Source organism: Talpa occidentalis, unplaced genomic scaffold (genome assembly GCF_014898055.3).
Source record: "Talpa occidentalis isolate TD23 unplaced genomic scaffold, MPIMG_talOcc4v2.1 talOcc4.5, whole genome shotgun sequence".
NCBI classification, from domain to species: Eukaryota; Metazoa; Chordata; class Mammalia; order Eulipotyphla; family Talpidae; genus Talpa; species Talpa occidentalis.
The window spans coordinates 110480105-110502708 of record NW_023604861.1 but is presented as its reverse complement, the minus strand read 5'-3'; the positions used below and the strand labels follow the sequence as shown (position 1 = coordinate 110502708).

The window sequence follows — 22604 nt, the reverse complement described above, 5'->3', positions numbered from 1 at the left end:
GGCCCAGCCTAGTGGAAGGTTGGCCCTTGGGCAAACCCTGAGCTGACAATGTGTCCTCCCAGTGCAAGGCTCTGCTCTCTGGCCCCCGCAATCTGGTAGGAGAACAGCAGCATCCATGACACAGAGAGTCTGCCTTGAAAGGACCCCAAAGAGGCCCAGGCTGCAGCTGCTAAGGATGTGTGGGCAGCCTTAGCTGCAGGTGGGTGTTGAGTGAGGGCTTCAGCCATGCCCGTCGTCCCGCCCTCCATCACTAGAGATGTGAGTTTCTTCTACTACCTTTGTTCTCTGGAGCCCAGCAGGAAAGTGCCCCTTCCAGACAGAAGATCCAGACTGGTGCAGATTTGAGAGGCTGCCCTAATGAGACTGAGGCCAGTTTAGGATAGGGACCAGACTGCCTGTAGGAAGCAATGGCTTTCTGAAAAGGATATGAAGGGGGTTGGACAGAGGATTGACCAAGCCAATGGGGTCCATCACACCCCGACCCTTAGCATCCCATCTACTACCCCTGCAGGGGATTTGTGGAGACCACTAGGGGGAATCTCACCCTCCTGCTGTCTCAGAGTTGGGAAATCCCCCAGTCCTCACCCCTGAACCCCCCTCACACTCTGCCCTCTTCCATCTCCTTAGATGATGAAATCCTGTCAGGTCACAGCTCACGGAGAGCAGCTTAGAAAAAGAAGGTAGCCAGGGAGAGGGGAAGGAGAGATCTGCTCCGCTCATTTGCCTTTTTGCTAGAGGTAGGACCCCAGGCTTCCTGAGGGAAATGTGATATCAGAACTTCCCCCTCTCCTGCATTATCTCCTCCCCAAGAGTGTGGACAGACCTTGAGCATATGGACAAGAATATTGCTCCTGAAATTAGGTTGCTAATCAGCTCGTGTGAATCAGAAGGGCGATCGATCATCCACAACTGGCCGGTTAGTCAGCTGAGCCTTTTAAAGAAGCAAACATGCCCTTTCTCTTGGCAGGCAGCGTAGAGGCTGCCTGGAGTTACTGTAAAAGACGCGAACCAGCAGGCGTTCGCCAGATCCCTGGCACCCTTCCCCAAAGAGTCCTGAAGCTGAAAGTCTCTGAAAGGGTGGGCACTGTCAAGCCGGCCCAGCAGAAAGCACTCGCTCCCTGTGCTGGCACTGGTTCTACCCAGCAGCACCTGTCCTTTTGGGGTGGTGTGGGCTCCATGACCAAGATCTAGGGGGGGACATCAGAGAAATAGTGCCGTGCCCAGCCACTTCAGCAGAAGCTCCAAGAGCATGGCCCGTCGGCCATCCAGGCCCTGGAGGGGCTGAAAATGTTGGGAAAGGACCAAGATGGAGGTCGCAAACGGACAACACAGGGACAGAGAGATCTGGACAAAATCGCTGGGCAGGCGGCTGCTGGCACCGAGAAGCATCAGAACAAATGATGCTGGGTTAATAACTTGCCTCATTCATTAAAAAAAGTAAAAATAACGAAGAAGTAGGCGAACAAATTGCGGTGCTGTGTTGCTGTGAGGGGCCCTGTGGCGGGGACCTGGTGCGACCTGTTGGCTGAGAGCAGCCCCAACAGCCAGTGAGAAAGCGTAGACTGGAGTCCTACAGCTGCAGGGGATGGAATTCTGTTCATGCTCTGAGTTTGGAAGAGAACCCCAAATCACAGGTGAGCTCACAGCCCTGACACCTGGATTTCAGCTGGTGAGACCACGCCCAGGTAACACAGTTAGCCTGTGCCCAGACTCCACAGAAACTGTGACATAATAAGTTTGTGTCACTTCAAGCTGCTAAGTGTGTGTTAATTTGTTGTGCTGCAATAGGAAACTACCAGACAGTGTCTAGCAGCTCTTCTATCTAAAACACTCCCACTAACTCCTGACCTCCTTATTAGAAAGAGTAGGAGTGCTAACAACCTCCAGAAAGCTCTCCTTATGGCACATGCTAAAGAGGTCTGGGAGGGGGTGGGGAATCTCCCACATCTCCTGCCTTTCTCTAATGTGTAAAATTCTACCCATCCTCATCTAGCCAACAAAAGTGATGATTTGTTATCTATGATCCCAATAATGTGTAGTAAGTTACACAAAAACATAGTAAGCTAAGATAGTAACTATGGCTGCTTGTGAGTCTATAGGCCTGCTTTTTGGTTGTCCTGGTCTCAAGTGACTTACTAACGTGTTCTCGGTCAGCTGGGCGTCGGGCAGGTGGCTCTTCTGAGCAGTGCTGGGCTCCTTGGCAGCTGAAGGTCAGTTCGTTGACTGAGGTCTTCTCTGCATCCCTCTCACATCCCTCCAGCTGCCCAGCAGGGTACATATAAAGTCATGCCAAAGTGGGATCCAAGAAAGGACAAGCCCAGTGTGCAGAAGGGTGAGTGGAAGTGTATGCGAGCCTGTTCACAGCCATGTGTGCTGATGTCCCACTGGCCCAAGCAAGTCACCTGGTGACCAGAGACAACGTGGGCAGGGCTTAGCCATCACAGGAAGAAAGGAGTCCATTAGATTGGGAACTTTCATACAATTGACTTGCGACAGGGCCAAGTATACAGGGAGTTGTTCTTGGTGTTCATTGTAGAGCGGTGACCCAGCTTTTAGAATTTGAAGTACCATGGAAGAGACAAGAAATAAACAATTATAATTAAAAGGTGTGATTGGCCCATGATAAAAAAAAAACCAAAAAATAAAAACGTGATTTGTGCTACGGATGAGAATAGCAATGGTAAGATAAAACAAACAAAAACAACTAAAAGAATAACAAGTGGGGTCTATCTTAGCTTACTGAAGATCTGACAGATGAGGAGTCAGCAAAGCAGACAGGGCCCAGCCAAGGAAGAGGCTCTGAGAGGAAAGGAGACTGTCAGCTTTTTATAGACAAAAATAAGATTGGTGAAGTGGCAGGGCCCAGTGGCATGGAATTTGTATTGTATTCCAAGTATGATGGGAAACCCCCGGGAAGTTCCAATGGGGAGTGGGTGATATGATTTGTACCTTTAAAAGGTCACTCTTGTTGCGTGGAGAATGGGTGATTGTTAGGGACATAAGAACAAGAGCCGGGGGGACAAGTTAGGAAGATTCTACTAGAAGCAGAGAGAAGGGAGAAGACAGTATTGCATTGTGTTTGAAAGTGGAGCTGGCAGAAGTTGCTGAGGCTTTGGATGGGGAGAGTAAGGGAGGAGCTGTGTGGAGATTTCTGGTTTGAGGACTCAGTGCTAAGTGTTACTTTCTGGTAAGACAGGTGCTGCTTCCTTAGATGGAGTGACCACAGAGGACAAGTTAGGAGAGGGGCCAGGAGTTCACCTTTGAATATGTCAAGTTTGAGATACAGTGAAACAACCAGAGAGTTGGACACATGGATCTTGAACCCCAGAACAAAATCTTGCCGGTTGAGTTGTGTAAAAGAGGAAACTTGTTGGGTGGGACAGCGTTTATGATGGATTGGTGGGCGCTGGGAAGCAAGGGTCTTGAAAGAGTGTTACGGAGCAAGCTGTTAGTCTGGAGAAATCAGCTTCTTAGTTCACAATCTTCTCTTTCAAGTGCAGGTATTTCCTGGGGCAAGCAACCAAATTATTTTTACTTGGGATCTCGCTGGTGGTATAGGGGTTAAGTCTCAGCACTATCATACTGTCACCCCTGAGGCCTGAGTTTGAACCCACATATGGCACAGCAGACCTCTCCTTTCTCACCTGCTGCTCCCCTTAGCATTGCATTTCAGCAGATCTGCCTGTTCTCCCCACTCTGTCTCTGGTGAATCCTCTCACCACCCCCCCAACTCTGACCTATGCCCCCACTTCTTTTATGCAAAAAAGTGGGGGGGGTCTCCTTGGTGGCACAAAGGGTTAAGTCACAGCACTATCAAGCTTGCAGCATGAGTTCGATCCCAGGCCAGGGAGCTAACCCACATGGCACAGCACACTTCTCCTGTCTCACCCACTGCTCCCCTCAGCAGTGTGTTTCAGTCAATCTGCCTGTTCTGCTCCCTGCTCTGTCTCTAGTGAATCTTCTTGCCCCCCACCCTCCGCACCTCTGGCCTGTACCCCAGTTCTTGTATCCATAAATAAATCTTTAAAATAAAATAAAAGGGGGGCTTGTACAGTGAGGTTTGTAGCAGGCAGTGGAGGCCACGCTCAACTCAGTACAATAAGGAAAAGTAGGTCTTTATGGCCGAAGGTGGAGAATTTGTAAGGGGGTGGTGCTTGGTGGATAGAAAATTACTATAGGATAGTTCTTGGCTAACCTCATCTAACAGGATTTTTGCTGAAGGCAGGTCAGAGTGGAAAAAATATCAAGAGTGGGCAGACCAGACAGTGAGGGATTTCCATTAAACTGATTCAGCAGGGTGACTGCTAAAACTGGACAATGATGAACAGGAAGCCCAAAAGTCAGGGCCTGTTTGAGAAGAGAGTTCAAAAGGAGCCAAATGAGTCTTTGTCAGGAGGAAAAACATTTCCTCTACCATGTGATGTTAAGTGAGTGGGGAACTCTAATTAAACTGTCAAAAGACAGATATACAAGAGAAAAGAGTTTATGTGCTCTCTGAATACACATAGGAATGCTCAGCTGGTGAGTAACTCAAAGGGGTGGTTAAAATTTAGGATTTATACACCTAATTTTTTTTCTTTTTAAAGATTTATTTATGCATACAAGAGCTGGGGTACAGGCCAGAGATGCGGGGAGGGGGTCAACCAGAGGATCCACCAGAGACAGAGTGGGGAGCAGAACAGGCAGATTGACTGAAATACACTGCTGAGGGGAGCAGCGGGTGAGTCAGGAGAGGTCTGCTGCGCCATGTAGGTAGCTCCCTGGCAGGCTAGGGCTTGAACTCGTGCCGCAGAGGCTGCGGATTACTTCATAGTGCGGTGCTTAACCCCTTGTGCCACAAGTGAGACCCTTATACACCTAATTTAGAAGGGAAAAGGGAGGGGAGAGAGAAAGCTCCAATGGGAAGAGCCAAACAAGTTTCTTTCGCAAAGACAAATGGGTTTTCAGGAGAACAAAGGGGAGATAAGAAAGTTTGCGTTGTTTATTTCTGCAGGTACAAGCTGTCTTCTGTTCTTCAGGGTCATCAGACTCTCCCAGCCTGGGGAGTTATGTTCTGTTAGCTTTTGGTCTTTCTCCTGGGAGCTGACCCACCCCAAAGAGGGAATTTGTAGTATCCTCCTTTTGTTATAGAGCAGCCCCTATATTGAACGGGTTCCTGGCTGTGGGTCCTCACCCGCGCGCTTTAAAGGGACTTATGAATACTCCACTACAGACACACACAAAAGGTTAATAAAAGGTTTATTTACAAGAGGAAAGGAAATAAGGAAAATGTACAACTCAGGGAGAAAATAGGGAAATAAAGTCTTTAATGCGTCCTACCCGATCCCACGACCTGGAAACCCAAAGTCACTCTCAGAGCTGGCCGAGAGCCAAAATGGGGTCCCCCAAAGCCCACTATTGAATGTCAAATGTCTTCAGCTTGAAATAATCTTATACCATCACTGGGGTTCCCCACGGGGCTTGTCCAATTCCGCCATTCTTTGGCTCACTATAAAATGGCAGTGACAACCTGAGATATGTCACAAGGACCAAATGCATGTCACAGCTGTTGGAGCCATTGCTGTGAAAATGATCCTGTAATTTCAGGTCTAGTCTTCTGGCCAGGAACGGATCCCAGGCTGCAGCAGCAGCGCGGATCCCAGCCACGAGACCACCATAGGCTGGTGCCTCACCAAGCCACAGCAGGAACTTCACTGACACTCGGGCAAGCAAACGAAAAGAGGCAAATTTGTTTAGAGAAAAAAAATAAGAAAAAGTGTATTAAGGAGGGAAGGAACAGAAATAAAGTGGGACTCCCAGGCCAGTGGAACCAGGCCAGGAAGAGGCAAGGGAGCCGGAGTGGAGTCGTGCCCTGGGGATATAGACCTTCTCTCCCTAATTATTCTAAAGCCCCAGCAGTCTCCTTGTGATTGATTAGTTCTTGGTGGTTGTAAGGACAGGAAGGCCACAGGGCAGATTTTCTGATCCAGCAGACCTGGTAAAGGAGGAGTCAGAGCCCTCAGTGGCTTCTGCAGGTCTTTTATTTAGATTTACAAGGCATATGGCAGGCAGGGGTGCTGGGGGGCTGGGAGGCTGGCAGTGTTGCAGAGCAACCCCGATACAAAACGGGGTGCCTGACTGTGGGTCCTCACCCGCGCGCTTAAAAGGACTTATCAATGCTCTACTGCAGGCCCACGTGAAAGGTTAATAAAAGGTTTATTTACAAGGGAAAGGGAAATGAGGAAATGTACAGCTCAACGCAAGGAATGTTACTTTGGGCTGGTCAACCGCGGGTGTAACTTGGAAACCACGCTGGGCGCCAAACTGTTGTAGAGCAACCCCGATACAAAACGGGGTGCCTGACTGTGGGTCCTCACCCGCGCACTTAAAAGGACTTATCAATGCTCTACTGCAGGCACACGTGAAAGGTTAATAAAAGGTTTATTTACAAGGGAAGGGGAAATGAGGAAATGTACAGCTCTGGGAGAAAAGTGGGAGACAAAGTTTTAAATGAGTCCTACCCGATCCGCCGATCAGGAATCCCAAAATGGCGCTCTCAGAGTTGGCCGCCAGCCAGGAGCGGTGAAGCCAGGAGGCGAGCGATCGCGAGCCAGAGAGAGCCCAAGGCCCACGTGTTTGGTTTTTATATCCAACCTGGCTGCCCAACTCCACCCTCAGGTCCCAGCCACCCTCCCTTGGTGGTGATGGGATTGATACAGTTAACAAGTTTGTCTTTCCCCCATTTTTTTGCAATTCCCCTTATCTAGCATTAACAGGATTGATGACTTGTCTTTCCCATTTGTTGCAGCTTCCCCTCCCCTTGGGAAGAAAAAAAACTGGCGCCCACCAGTTTCCCTGTAGACCCTTCCCCCTCGCCCTAAGGAAAACAAGTTGGCGATCACCGATCACCGATCACGGTCTCTGTGCCTTGACACCTTCCCCTTCCCTTAAGATGAATGAGCTGACACCCATCCATCTCCCTGTTGAGCTGGCGCCCACTTGTCTCTGTGCGGACCCCTTCCCCCTCCCCTTCGCGGATGCCTACCCATCTCCCCCTGTATAAATACCCCTGCCCACTGCCAAAGAGCAGGACGGTGGTTTTTCGGACATGAGTCTGCCTCCCTCCTCATTTGTCGACAAATAAAACCGCTTTCCTTTTCCTCAAACTTAGTTTCCTTTTATTGGCTGAGGGAAACTGAGGCCGCGTTCGGTAACAATTTTGGCGAGCCAGCCAGGAGGTGGATGCCACTTCGGCTCTCCCAACCCCAACTCTGACTTCCAACTGACGGAGCTGTTGCCCGCTGCAGAGCACCAGGGCTCACCTGTCTATGCTGGTCTGTGCTGTCAGAGAGGGGCCTGGGCATCCCAGGTGGCATCCTGACCCTCCTGCTGAGAGGGAGTGCCCTCTCTCCAGGAGGATGAGGGAGAGTCCCAGCAGCTGCCGGAGTTCTTTTTCCTCCGGGGAACTTCCCAAGTCCTCCTCGGGAGAGGCACAACTCTTCTCTGCACCCTGGATTTACCTTTGAGGAGATGGAAACTGGATGGAAAACCGCGGTCCCCTGGCGTTTGGTGTAAGTTCCCCTGGCGTGCACGCCAAGACCTTGGCCTTCACACATTCGGGAGGAATCTGAGTCCCCTGGCGGAGGGAGTTCAGGTCTCCTCATTTGGGAGGGAGTCTATGAGTCTCCCTCAATTTGGAGCGCTCTTTGGTGTGTTAGGCCCGGTTGAGTGGGAATTGGGAAACATTTGGTGTTTTTGTCACTTGATATCTATTTGGTATTTGGTATTTGGAGTTTCCCGTTTGTTTTTGGAAGCCAGGGATTTAGTTAAACTTATGAGAGGTGCCGTATTTGTTCCATCTAAAAGCCCCTTGGGGGCCTCCCCGGTGGCGCAGCGGTTGAGCGCTGGGTTGCGAAGCTGCCCGCGGCCTCTGCGGCGCCGGTTCGATCCCCAGCTGCTCCCCGGCCACCGGAGGAGGGTCCCACATGGCGCGCAGACCTCTCCTGCCGCCCGCTGCTCCCCTCAGCAGTGTACTTCGGTCCTTCTGCCTGCTCTGCTCCCCGCTCTGGCTCTGGTGAATTCTCTCACCCTCCCGCGCTTCTGACTGTACCCAGTGCATGTATAAACAAAACAAACAAACAAATAAATAAATAAAACATGCCTCTATTAAAAAAAAAAAAAAAAATTAAAAAAAAAAAAAAAAAAAATTAAAAAAATTAAAAGCCCCTTGGGGAAAATATTAACTGAGTGATCGACCTGTAGCTACAAACCTATGTCTAAGAAGCAACCCCTATCACGGTTTCCCTGCAGGAGCCCAGGAAAAACTGATTGTGGGGAACAGACTGATTTTTTTTTAGCACAAGAGCCAGGCAATATACTCTCCTTTTCCACATTGGCTGGCTCACCTGTGAGCTCCTTTTATCTATGCTCTGCTAAAATCTTACCCTGACATTCAGTGTCAGTCCAGATGCTTTGGCTTTAGGCAACCTAAGATTATTCTGACTCTTCTAGGACATTGGCAGATGGCTGGAAGGACTGTAATTGTTCCAGAGAGAAAACTGGGCTTGGACCAGGACTTCTACTTGATGTTGTTTTTGGAGTTAGTGGGTCTGGAGTGCAGGGTCTTTGGGTTCACTATGGGAAAGGTGTTGCCAGAGCTCCTGTTTCAGGGACCTGCAGCAAGCTTCCCAGGCCAGTTTCTCCACGAGACAGAGACATTAGTTATATTGAAAGGGCAGGTTTATTAGGGAAAGGGGACAAGGAAAGTAAAGGAGACACAAGCGGGCAGGAACAGCTGCCCCAGGAGGGACAGGTTTGCTGAGAGAGGCCTGCGTGGTTGCAGGTGGGTGGCTTTGAGGAGAGTGACCTCCGCTGAGGGAGGTCAGTGAGGAGAGGCCCCAGAGAGACAGGTCATGGGCAGGCAGGGAGGCTGCTGCCCTGCAGAGGGAGAGGGTTGGTGAAAAGAGGAAGCTACTTAGGCACAGGTGGGCAGACGGAGTGCTCTCCGGAGCCTGTGCAGAGATTGAACGGATATAGTTGTCTTCTGTTTGGGAGGGATTCGCCCCTTGTGAGCCTTCGGGTTAGTTGCTGATTCTGGATAATTATGTAGAATCTGAAAGTGACCAGAGATTCTACAATAGGCCCAATTCTACAATAGGCCCAATCTCCATATCTTTATACCTACTTGGGTGTTATGCTTTGTAATCTAGGCATTGGAGACTGAGGATCTTGTTTCCATAGCTGTGTCAATGGCTATGCTAATCCCTTCTACCCAGGCCTCCAGCTCTTGGCATTTTGTGAGCCAGGTTTTTGGTCTTGTGGACACCTCTTTTTCAGTTTTTCTTTCCTTGTCTTACCTTACCTTTTCCCCATTTTATGCAAATAGATTTGTGAATCTGATCTTTGTGCCTGTGTAAGGAATTCAAGCAAGTATCTGGAATCAGGTCTTGGATAATTTAAAAATTTGGTATTTTTCTGCTTTTTATGTTTTAGTCAGATACCTAACTCAGTATTTACCAGTCACTGTAATAATTGGATGTAAAGTAAGCTGAAGAGAGTGTTCTCCACTTTAAGGAGGTGTTTTCTTCCTCTAAATTTGCAGGCTTTTTCTGATCACGTGCTGAGACTTCTGGGATCAGGCTCAGATGGTTTTGTCAAGATTTCTTTGGACTTTCTAGTTAGCTATAAAGGAAGCTTGCTAGTTGGTTGGAAAATTTCTAAACTTCTTATTGACCATAAAATTTTAGGTTTCCTTGAAAATCTAAGTCTCTTAAAGTAATCAATTTACTAATCAAACTACATAGTAGGTTTCTGTAAATAATATTCCTTATCAAATTTCTAGTAAGAATCTAAGAACAAATAAGCTGCCAAGTTAAGATCTTAATTTGCCTCTTCTGCTGTCCTTCTCGTGGCCCATGTATATCTCATGGCCCATGTTCTATCTTTCTTGGACCAGGCCTCATCCGTGAGGTCAAACAGAAACTAGGACTCTGTGAAGCAATTTGAGTTTTCTATGCTTGTCTTTAAAAATGGTTCCAATCTTGGGTTCTAGAGGTTTTAAAATGATTAAAATGGGATGCTTATTAGAACATGTAAGGACTTTAACTTCCATCTCTCTTATTGGAAACCTCCTTGATTAAAACAAAAACAAACAAACAAAAAAAAACCAACAGAACTTAGATGGCTATATCAACTTAACTTGAAAACTTAAGTTGTTTTAGGAATTAGTCTATCTTTGTATTGAAAGGGATATAGTTTTGGTGAAACTGTCTACCCATCCAATATCTCTTCTAGGAATTTAAAGGAATATGTGGCCTTAGAAAACTGATAGGGAATTTTATGCCCCACTTTCTTTAGAACCTAAGGGGCATTCTTACAAATATAACTTGAGAAATGTTTTCTTATCTGAAGGAGTTAGTTAGAAAAAATATTAAAAAGCAAATTAATGATTGTTGTCAGTGTTGTCAGAAATATTGGTAAAATAACTATCTCTAAAAATTAGTGCAAATGGCCAAAATTCTAAATGAAAGAGATCTCTGTGTCTATGTCTTTGCCTTTGTGTTTTTTTGTCTCTGGAGGGTTACTGTGTTAAAAATCATTTTAAATGGCGCCTATATAAATTCTAATAGAAAAGAACCCAAATTTTGAGATCGCGATCTAAAATTTTTGGTAAACAAAAACTAGTTCAAAATGTAATGGTTTAATTAAAGCACATATGTCTTAGATTTATAATGTTGGGAGTTAAAAGTTTTATTGTATGTTAAATGTGTTTTAAAAAATTTGGAGTGGTCAAAAAAAAAAAAAAAAAAAGAAAAAATATTGACCTGGTCTATGTTAACAGAGATAAGTGTGATTTTGTTTATAGCTGGACTTCTTTTTGATAAAATTCTCTTCTAAAAAGACTGGCCCACTATTTATTTACCTTGAAAGAAATACCTTTGTTCCCCAGGTAAGCAACTTAATTGATTTTTCCTTCCCTTGTCCTAGCCAAGGAAAAAAAAAGAAAAACCTCTGGTATATAAATTTGTTTCATTTATAACTCTGCAATTTGAACTTCGTATCCTAAGAAAAACTAGAGCTACAGTTGGTATCTCTGTTCTTCTTATCATTATTTAAATGGTGGTATATTTTTCCTATAAAACTAAGGATTTACTAAGTTTAATAACTAACGTTTGTTGACTGCTTGATGAGCTTTTGGTGTATTTTTGCTTCTTATAGTAGGAAAACAAAACTTTATTGTTATCATCCAGAAAAAAATAAAACATGTGTTTATGTATGAGTTATCCAGTACAAAGGAATAATAGCATAACAGCTCTAACAATGTCTTAAAGTAAAAAATGTGAGGCTTGCCTGTTAATTAGCTGAAGTTTTGTTGGGACAAGGCCTGAGTGGACTAAAAGTTTCAGGGAGTGACTGATGGACTTTCTCTGGCCAGGCGCCTGACTTGTGTGCCCCAGATGACCTCTTGGGAGTCTCCAGCTTCAGTACTCCCTGCTTGCTTTAAAGTGCGAATGTGCCTCTGCTGGGGCAATGGATGCTCTATTGCCTAATTGCTGGGGGCTTGAACTTTGGAAAAAGATCTCTGGGCCTGTGGGCATAAATAAAGACAAAAGTCTTCTATAACAGTCTTACAATCTAAAAATTAAAAACTAAAATGTTGTAACTCTAAATGCAAATAAAGCGAGATTGTGTTAAGATATGTATGTAAAAAAATATGCTAAAGGTCTGAAAAATTTAGTGTCGAAACAAAATAGCTATCTTGAAAAAAAAAAAGGTGTTAAAGCTTTGCAGATCTGAGAGAGGTATCTTAGTAAAATGCTATGTGTTAGAATGACTTGCTTTAGGAATATTCAAATTTATTATCAGTGGTGTACTTACGTAAAACCAAAATTTAATTTCTTTTCCATCTGCAGTAAAGGCTCAAGTATTCTTAAACTGCTTTTACTAGTTCTTGATGACAAATTAAAAACTGTTTAGGTAATCTGAAATCTTGGTTCTCTTTTACCCTTGGACTTGGTAAACTGAAAAATATAGTCCTGTCAGCATTGTTGAGCACTGTGAAAATATATATACTTTTAAAAACCTCTAGTTATCACTCTGGGTACCTTAGTGTTGTTTTATAAAAATCTGTATATATTATTAAGCCTGTGAAGAAACTTTTCTTGGAGTCAAATTTCAGAAATGGTAAAGTTTTTTTTGAATCAAGTAAAATTATTTGATGCATCTTAGGACTCTTAATAAATTATTTTCCTTATAGCAAAATGCTAAAACACATTGGACCAATCTAGAAATGTTAAAACTTCATAAAAATTGTCATTGAGGGAAAAAGTTATACCTTTTCAGCATATATAAAATTGATTAAAGTGTTCTAAAATATATGCGATTTTTAAAACCTAGTATGTTCTGGTATAATATTATTGGATGGTTCTGATTATACTGAAATATGTATGTGTATGTTTGTCACAAAACTGAGCAAACATCCTTGTCTTTTACCTTAAGCCATGATTTTAGGTATGGTCATTTTCGAGTTTTTGTTCTTTCTAAAGTTTATTTGCTGAGCTTTGTCTCTAAAAAAAAAACTCACAAAAAGAGACTGACAATATAGATATGTTTTGGAACTGAAAAGACCTACTGAGCCTATAAAAATTTGATTTATGAAAATTACCAACAGAAGATGGAGACTTAATATATGGAAAGTACACTGAGGAAGATTTGAATAATATTTCATGACTTTAAAAAAAATTAGTTTTTAATGTTTTGGTTTTTTGGGTCTCCAGAAACCTTGTCTTTAAGCTGGGCTATGATCTTAACAATGACAATTTGCATCTTTTTATGAACAAACTGAAGCATTTGCTTTTCTCTTGTCTCATCCCAAAAATTTATAGGCAATATTTGTACTTCTCAGGACAATGTCTATCTTTGCATAATCTCAATAGGGAATTTTATTTATTTCTCCTTAACCTGGTAAATTAAACATGTTTTGTTAAAAGGCTTTGATTGAAATTCTTCTGGGAATAAACCATGCTGAGCTGAGAAGAGCAAGCCAAGAAGATCCTGTCACCTTGCTTACTGGGTTCCAGAGACCTCCATGAAAAATGAGGAAGCTGCCTCCATGGACAGGACTGAGGAAAACCCTGGAAAAAGTCCTGGGAACCTTGAGAAGAGGAAATCTCAGGTGAAGATTGGTGAGACTGTGACTTTGATAAAGCCGGCATGGACTGGATGTTAAAAAGCTCACGCTAAGGCCTGTGGAATTTTCAACAAAGCCAACAACACTCTACTTGTTTACTCTGCCCTATGAGTTTATGCAAATATAGGGAAAATTGTTAAAATTAGATTTGGTTTACTATTTTACAGAATTGGGATGAGGGTAGAGAAAAATTATGTTTCCGTAACTATATTATTCTCTGGTCCTCTCCAGTGAGGGCTATAGCCTTAATGTCATCATCTTGAGGAAGAGAAAAAGTAATCCCTCTTACATTTAGGACTACGCTGTGTTGTATATCTTGTCGCTGCCACACCAGCACCAAGACCTTAACATTATGTCGGGAACTATGGCACCAATAAGTGCAGGCCTTCCGTCGTAAACCCCCCACCACGACGACCCTGTTCAGCAGGAAGCAGCCAGATGACACGACGCCCCTTTTCCCATAGAAATGGAAGGTCATAACTGAGAGTGGGGATTATGATACAGTTAACAAGTTTGTCTTTCCCCCATTTTTTTGCAATTCCCCTTATCTAGCATTAACAGGATTGATGACTTGTCTTTCCCATTTGTTGCAGCTTCCCCTCCCCTTGGGAAGAAAAAAAACTGGCGCCCACCAGTTTCCCTGTAGACCCTTCCCCCTCGCCCTAAGGAAAACAAGTTGGCGATCACCGATCACCGTCTCTGTGCCTTGACACCTTCCCCTTCCCTTAAGATGAATGAGCTGACACCCATCCATCTCCCTGTTGAGCTGGCGCCCACTTGTCTCTGTGCGGACCCCTTCCCCCTCCCCTTCGCGGATGCCTACCCATCTCCCCCTGTATAAATACCCCTGCCCACTGCCAAAGAGCAGGACGGTGGTTTTTCGGACATGAGTCTGCCTCCCTCCTCATTTGTCGACAAATAAAACCGCTTTCCTTTTCCTCAAACTTAGTTTCCTTTTATTGGCTGAGGGAAACTGAGGCCGAAAAGACAGGATTTGTCTTTTCCAATGTCCTGATGGCTTTAGTCTGGAGTGGGGGTGGAGTCCACAAAGCCTGTATGAGATTATCTCAGGACATCCTTTCCCCCTAACAGCAGTTCTCCCAGCCCCCAGCAAATCCTCACTCTATTTGGGCTCTCTCTGGCGTTCTCTCTTCTCTTTTTCTCTCGGCTTCTGCTTGTTCTACTTCTGTCTTGGCTTCTGCTTCTGCTGGTGTCCCCATGACGCCGCCCTTATAAAAGCAGTCTCTCAGCCCGGGTGTACCCACTCCAGGTGCCCGCCATCAGGCATGCTTTCAGGACCACAGTGTTCCTTCATCTTTCCTAATGGCGGAGGGCAGAAAAGCCTGATACTTTTTCCTTACCCTACAGTGGTCTTGTTGTAGAGCAACCCCGATACAAAACGGGGTGCCTGACTGTGGGTCCTCACCCGCGCGCTTAAAAGGACTTATCAATGCTCTACTGCAGGCACACGTGAAAGGTTAATAAAAGGTTTATTTACAACGGAAAGGGAAATGAGGAAATGTACAGCTCTGGGAGAAAAGTGGGAGACAAAGTTTTAAATGCGTCCTACCCGATCCGCCGATCAGGAATCCCAAAATGGCGCTCTCAGTTGGCCGCCAGCCAGGAGCGGTGAAGCCAGGAGGCGAGCGATCGCGAGCCAGAGAGCGAGCAAGGCCCACGTGTTTGGTTTTTATATCCAACCTGGCTGCCCAACTCCACCCTCAGGTCCCAGCCACCCTCCCCTTGGTGGTGATGGGATTTGTCTTTCCCAATGTCCTGATGGCTTTAGTCTGGAGTGGGGGTGGAGTCCACAAAGCCTGTATGAGATTATCTCAGGACATCCTTTCCCCCTAACAATTCCCCCCTTTCACTTTTTGCCACCATTTCCATGGTGATGAAGATCAAACATATGGATTCTGGGATACAGTCTCAGATGAAAATTTTCCAGGGTTCCAGTCTGAAAGAAAACGAATCCCTCCAGGTAGTGTCCATTGTGGAAAGCAAAAGTCCTCCATTCCTGGAAAAACAGTTCATCAGTCCCAGCCAAAAGAAAACATCTGGAGGCATTAGCCAGAACAAGACAGCAGATATGTCAAAAATCACAGGAAAAAAAAATCTTAAAATGGTTCAACTTATGTAAAGACAAATTCTCTCAACCTTGATCCCAAATTTTTTAAACAGCATAGCAAAAGTTTGCAAACCAAATCTACTTTTAAACCATATTGCCTATTTTTGCATAAAATCACAGGGCAGAATAACTAAGCAGCAATTTTTAGCTGGCTCCGTTGGAATACTCCATATAGGATTCAGAGCGAACTGTTGACATCCGGTCCGTGTAGTCTTCTGAAAGAAGTTGGTCTCATCAGACTCCACCTGGGCTTTCCTCTTCTCGAGGGTACCAGGGACTTTTCGTTGGCCGGGTTGTCCAGTCCTGCCAATGGAGGCAAGCTTCCTCACCTTCTTTGGAGGTCTCTGGAACCCTACAAACAAGGCATACAGGTTCTCCTCTTCTTGGTTCAGCTCTGTTTCAACTTTCTGGAAGAGCTCCACACAAAGCCACACAATGAAACTTATGTCCAATTTTTTTCAGTTTAAACAAAATCCCTATGGAAGTTATGCAAAAACAGACTCTGAGATAAGTAGTAAAAGATTACTACCACTATTTTTATGCCGTGTTGGTATCAAGGGGAGAGAAAATGCAAACACAAGTTAGCTTTGTTGGAAAAAAAAATTACAACCTTGCTGCAGATCCTGGTCACCAAAACAAGAAAACTTTGTGGATTTAGAGCAAAATGCAAAAAAATCATCAGTATTATTATGTCAAGGAAAACTTAGTAAATATGAGGTGTATTTCCAAGTCTATTCAGTCCTTAGTAGAAAAGTTTTACTCTCAACAGTTCCATCAATAGGAATCTGTTGAGACCTTTTCTCCCTATATTTTCAGAAACAATTTCTGTAGATGTGAAACAATTGAATTATAATATTATAAGGTGACAATCACCATTGACAATTTACATATATACCAGATACTACTGTTAACATTTTGTACATACCAAAGTTTTACCATTTTCCCAAGTGACAATGCTTCCCTTCCAGTTTTACTTCATTAGGTAAAATCCAAATAGAACAAATTCATCTAATGCCTTTCCCAGGAGGAAAGGGAGAAACTTTGTGGAGTGTCTCAGGAGCTCTACTGAGGTTCCACAAAATTTCCTTGCATCAGCCAAATGACAGGCTACCAAATTTGTACTTGAATTTAGATTTCTGGGAAGCTTTGCCATAAATATCAGAAAAATAACAGAAACAACAATGTTCAATCTCTATGAAGGCACCGGCTTAGTTCAGTAGCACAATGTTGACAATCAAACCATAACCTTTAGTTTTTCTCATAACTGGAGACTCTCTTTTTTTTTTTTTTTTTTTTTTTTCAACGTCTATGGGCACCATGTATACCAATTTGTCAATCACTTGAGGTCAAGACAAGGACACAAGGAAAGGACATACAGACATACAACATATAGACACAAAGAGCTCATTAGTTACCATTTATCACGCGTGGGATATCTCATGCAACTGCAGTTTCACTCATTGGCCAAAGTAACAAAAAGAAAGCAGAGAAAAAAATCTCAAAGGTAAAAAAAAAAGCAGAAAGTTAAAAAAAATAACAAAATCAAAATCAAGATTGAAAACCTTTCTGTGTAAAAAAAAATAGTGGCACCATATGCATGATCCTAGATGTTATTTCACGTCTCCTAAACTTTGAAAAGAAGAAGATTGGTTAGAGCATGTTAGTTTTCTCAGGGTTTCTTCAGGAAAAAAAAATGAGTCCTTGGGTATCCTGCAACAATAACTGGAAAAGAAGTCAGTAACATTCAAGTTTTTGTCTGTTTCTTAAACAAATATCTCAAGTCCTCAATGGGTTCACAAGACCAATGGGACTTCGTCTCTGGGTCAGTTCCTCCTGGGGCTTTCTTAACTCTGGAATGATGTACCCAGGGTTTTATGCCTGCAAGTTTCAGAGAAGTATGTGTGCTCAACAAGACATCATAGGGACCAGTCCATTTTTCTGACAGCTGGTTTTGAGCATCCCCGCTCTGCCAAGTCTTCAGTAAGACCTGATCTCCAGGTTTGAAGGGATGCAATGGTTGATCAGGAGGCATAGAGATCCTTGAGGTTGCAAAGTTATGAATCACTGCCAGAACCTCCTGGATGTGTTTCACATATTGTGTGATCCGGCAATCTTGTGTTATTTCCGGACTGGCTTTCAGAACTGAGGCCTGAAAAGGTCTTCCAAACACAATCTCAAAGGGGCTTAATTGTAGCCCACTTCTAGGTGCCACTCTTATGCGGAGGAGGGCAAGGGATAGTACCTGGTCCCAACGAAGTTGTGTTTCTTGGCACAGTTTTGCCAAGGTTTTCTTCAAGGTGTGGTTCATCTTTTCTGTTTGCCCGGAAGACTGCGGTCTCCATGCAGCATGCAATTTCCAGTTTATCTGTAACGCACTGCTCACTGCATGGGTGACGTCAGAGACAAATGCCGGCCCATTATCACTCTGGATAGAGTCCGGCAACCCAAAGCGAGGGATTATCTCTTTCAGTAGCTGTTTGGCAACCTCGGAAGCTTTTTCCGTCTTTGTGGGAAATGCTTCCACCCATCCCGAAAACGTGTCGACAAAAACCAAGAGATATTTGAAATTGCCTGTTGTTCTAGGCATTTGTGTGAAGTCCACCTGCCAGTCCTCAAAAGGACACTTGCCCCGATATTGAACCCCAATGGCTTTAGGGTGGGAGTCAGTCTTGGGGTTATTCCTGGCACATAATTCACAACCTCTGGTGATCCGTTGTGCTATTTTGTGTAAATACGGGCCCTTCAAATATGGGCGCACTGTTTCTAATAAGGCATCTCTCCCATAGTGAGATCCCTCGTGAAGATGTTTTAGCACCGGGTACACCAGGGCCTCCGGGAGGAGGATCATCCCATGAGAGTTTACTCTCCAAGTAGAGCTGGGATCAAACTCAGTAAATCCCCATGCACGAGCTCTCTCTTCATCCCGCTCGGTGTATTCAGGAGCATACTGAGTCAGGTCCACAAGAGGGATGAGTGCACCCTGGAGGGCAGAATGGGCAGAACGGGCAGCGACCTTAGCCACCCGATCGGCTGCCCTGTTGCCCTTTGCCATGTCAGACCCACCCTTTTGGTGGCCAGGACAATGCATCACGGCAACAGCTGATGGTAAAGCTACTGCCTTTAACAGGGCCAGGATTTCTAATGGATGTTTGACGTCCTTGTTACTGGCAGTAAGAAGTCCCCGCTCCTTCCAAATGGCCCCATGCATGTGGAGAATCATAAAAGAGTACTTGGAGTCGGTAAATATATTGACTCTTTTACCTTTCGAGAGTTCCAATGCACGGGTCAGGGCTATTAATTCAGCTTTTTGCGCTGATGTACCTGCCGGAAGAGCCTTGGCCTCCACGGTGTTCTGGAGCGTCACCACTGCATATCCAGCACATCGACGGCCTTGGTCCATGAAGCTGCTGCCATCTGTAAATAGCTCCCACTCTGGGTCTGGCAGAGGCTGGTCAGTTAGATCTGGTCGGCTAGCATACACTGTGTCTATGGTTTCTAAACAATTGTGGATTAAAGTGTCATCCTCAGGTCCATCTGCATTGCTTGGAAGCAGTGTGGCGGGATTCAGGGAGTTAGAAACCTGCAGCTTCACATTAGGATTGTCTAACAGAGCTGCTTGATATTTTCCCATTCGCCCGGCAGTCAACCAAAGTCCACCCTTCTGCTCCAGCAATGTCAAGACCTGATGTGGCACACACACAGTGATGGGCTGACCCAATGTAAACTTCTCCGCCTCATGTAGGAGGTCACAAGTGGCAGCCACAGCACGCAAACATGGAGGCCATCCCTTAGTGGTGTGGTCCAATTGTTTGGACAGATATGCAACGGGCTGCATTTCTGGTCCCAACAATTGGATTAGTACTCCAAGGCCAACACCCTGTCTCTCATGTACATAAAGTTTGAATGGCTTCCTAAGATCTGGAAGCCCTAATGCTGGTGCTGAAATCAACTTTACTTTTATTTCTTCAAAGGCCTTTTGACATTCTGAGGTCCAAGACAAAGGTTCAGAGTCCAGGCCTTTGAGAGCATCGTACAAGGGTTTTGCTATTAATCCAAAGTTAGGAATCCAAATCCTGCAAAACCCAGCCATACCCAAAAATCCACGCAACTGTCGCCGGTTGCTGGGGACTTTAAGGGCTGAAATTACTTGTTTCCTTTCTGTCATCAAGCTCCGTCTGCCTTTCCTAATTTCAAACCCCAAATACGTCACCGTTTGTTTACAGATCTGTGCCTTTTGGGGTGACACCTTATAGCCACATTCTGCCAGGTGGTTCAGTACCACTATGGTATTTTCCAGACAAGATTTGTAGTCTGGACTTGCAATCAATAAATCATCTACGTATTGCAACAAGACGCCCTGGTTTAATTGAACCTTCCTGAGATCCCTGGCCAGTATTTCCCCAAAAATAGTTGGGGAGTTCTTAAACCCCTGTGGAAGCACAGTCCAGCAATACTGGAGAGTGCTCTTGGACTTAGGGTCTTGCCACTCGAAGGCAAAAAGCGGTTGATCCTGGACATCTATTGGGATACAGAAAAAGGCATCCTTCAGGTCTAATACCGAAAACCACCCAAAGTCACCAGGTATGGCAGTTAATAAGGTGTAGGGATTAGGCACAGTGGGATGTAAATCCCGAACAATGTCATTAATGGCCCTTAAATCTTGGACAAAACGGTACTCGCCTGTATGGGGTTTCTTCACTGGCAGAATCGGAGTGTTATACGGTGAGCGACAGGGCCGAATGAGTCCAGATTGAAGGAACCTTTTCAATACTGGCTCAATTCCCCTCAAGGCCTCCTCTTTTAAGGGGTATTGCTTCCTCCTCGGGGTTCTGCTCCCCTCTATCACTTCTATTTTTACAGGCTCCGCATTTTTCGCACGTCCTGGGGTTCCATCAGCCCATACCCATTTACTTACTCTTTCAACAATTTCTGGAGGTAAAATTTCACCTTTCGGTGGAACATCTTGAGTAAGCAACATCTGGAACCGCAGAGCATGCTCTGGAGGCACCTGTAGGTGAAGCCTCTGATGTTTTGGTGAGAATATAATTCGTGCGTTGAGCTTACTTAAAAGGTCACGACCAAGGAGAGGGATTGGACACTCTTCCATGTATAGGAAGCTGTGCTGGAGCTGTGTGGTGCCTAGCCGGCACTCCAAAGGTTGCAGGAAGGGTGTCTGTTGTGACTTCCCTGTAACCCCAATGACTGCTGCAGTCTTTTTGCTCATTTTAGTTAATTTCGAATTCAAAACTGAGTATGTTGCTCCAGTGTCCACCAAGAAATCAATCAGACGATCCCCCACAGCGAGGGTTACCCGGGGCTCTGAGGGGGTTATTCTAATGGGCTTCTCTAGATCTAGTGGAGCCCCCGGGCACCCCTATTCTGCATCTGAACTTTCTCCATGAACTATCATCTGTCTCCTCTCCTCTGCACTTGGTTCTAGATTCCTTCTACTCTGTCTGTATTCCCTCCTATCTTCACCTGAGGCTCTACCCTGTGCTGTCATTTGTCTCCTGTCCTCTGTACTGGGCTCTCGATTCCTTCTCTGTCTGTATTCCCTGTCATCATCTGAGCCTCCACTCTGTGCTAACATTTGTCTTCTTTCCTCTCTCCTTGGTTCCTGGTTCTGTGTGCTCCTTCTATATTCCCTCCTGTAACCCCTACGTGAATCATCATGTCTTGGGGTTCTCTGTCTTCTATCCTGCCTTCTATAATTATTGCGTCTGCCGCTTCCCTGTAACCTGGGACAACTGTACTTCCAATGTCCCTCTTCCCTACAGAAAGCACACTGATTTCTTCCTAGGGGTTCACGTCTCTGTCCATTATTGTTTCCCTGAAACCCTGTTCTGTGTTCTCTTTGTAAAAAAACAGTCGCAGGTTTCGGTCTCCTGTGCTCTCTATTATTATAAACCCTGAATGCCAGGTCCACTACCTGGGACGGACTCATCTCAGTGACGCCGTCCACCTTAGCTAACTTTTTCTTTATGTCTGGGGCACTATGGGTAATGAAAGCCGTAGTGATCAGACGAGCATTTTCTGGGGCATCTGGGTTTATGTCCGTGTGGTTAGTGTAAGTTTGAATAATCCTCTCAAGGAACTCTGACGGATCCTCATTAGCTCCTTGCTCGAGTTCCAATATTTTGTTAAAGTTTTTTTGTTTGGGGATCCCCTGCTTCAGTCCTACCAATAAGCATTTTTTATAGAGATCCAACATCGCCGTTCCTCCATTGTTAGGGTCCCATCCAGGATCTCTCTCTGGGACAACAACCTCCGGCTCTGGGGACTGCCTATCCTGTTGGTGGAGACGGTCAGCCTCCTCCCTGGCTTTCCTGAATACCATCCTTTGCTCATCCAGCGTTAATAAAGTATGCAGCATGGACTGTATATCTGCCCAGTTAGGGCGGTGGGAGACAAAGATAGAGGCAAACAAGTTCGCCATCCTCTGAGGAGCCTGCCGGTACGAGGGAACAGAGCTCCTCCAATTTAGGAGGTCCGCAGTACTGAACGGATGGTGCGACCAAAAGTACCCAGCAGGTCTCCCATGTTCATTTAAGCCACCCATTGGCATCTGGCGAAGGGGAAACTGCCCTGCCTCAGGTTGATCCTTCCTGCCAAAATGGGTGCCGAGTCTAGTGTGGGGAGGAGACGCCATTTTAGTGTCCTCCCCAGAGGGCAGTGGAGGCTGTGCAGCCTCAGGGGTCTGCACGGGAGGGGCTTTGTCACGTGGAAGAGGATTTTGTCCTCGTGTATTTAAAGTATTTAAAATATGATGCTCCTCCTCTTCTAACTCTGCTCGCTGGCTGTCCTCATGGAAAGGGGAAGGTCTATCCTTTCTCTGCACCATTAGCCTAGCCTTTGCCTCCGCCATATCTAATTTATGGAGGGCGGCCTGCATCTGGTCCTGCATACCTTTAAAAGCTGACTCAAAAGTCCGATTTTGTTGTTGCACTTGATACAGCATGCTTTGATAAGCTGACTCAAAAACATTACGATTTTCATCCCTTATACTCTTAATAGTTAAATCAAAAACCTGATTTAGTTGTTGTATGGCCACGTTAAAAGCCTGAATTTGTTGTTGCACATTCTCAGTATGTGAAGTAGAACTTCTACCTCTCACAGAAACAAGAATGTAGCAAACTGCGCTTACACATATTACCAAAAAACCACCCAGAAGCACAGTCTGTAAAGGGATGGCTTGTAAACCACCCATGTATGTATACAATAGTAAAATCACATGCCATACACCAGGCTTCATCAAATTATTTATATTAATGAAACTGGTGGTGATATTTAATGGAAGAAGGCTGCTCA

General features: G+C 45.1%; 1 pseudogene; it reads left to right on the top strand.

Annotated features, from left to right (window-relative positions):
• The first annotated feature begins 225 nt into the window (after positions 1–225).
• Positions 226–1401, top strand: LOC119258647 (40S ribosomal protein S19-like; annotated as a pseudogene).
• The last annotated feature ends 21203 nt before the right edge of the window (positions 1402–22604 follow it).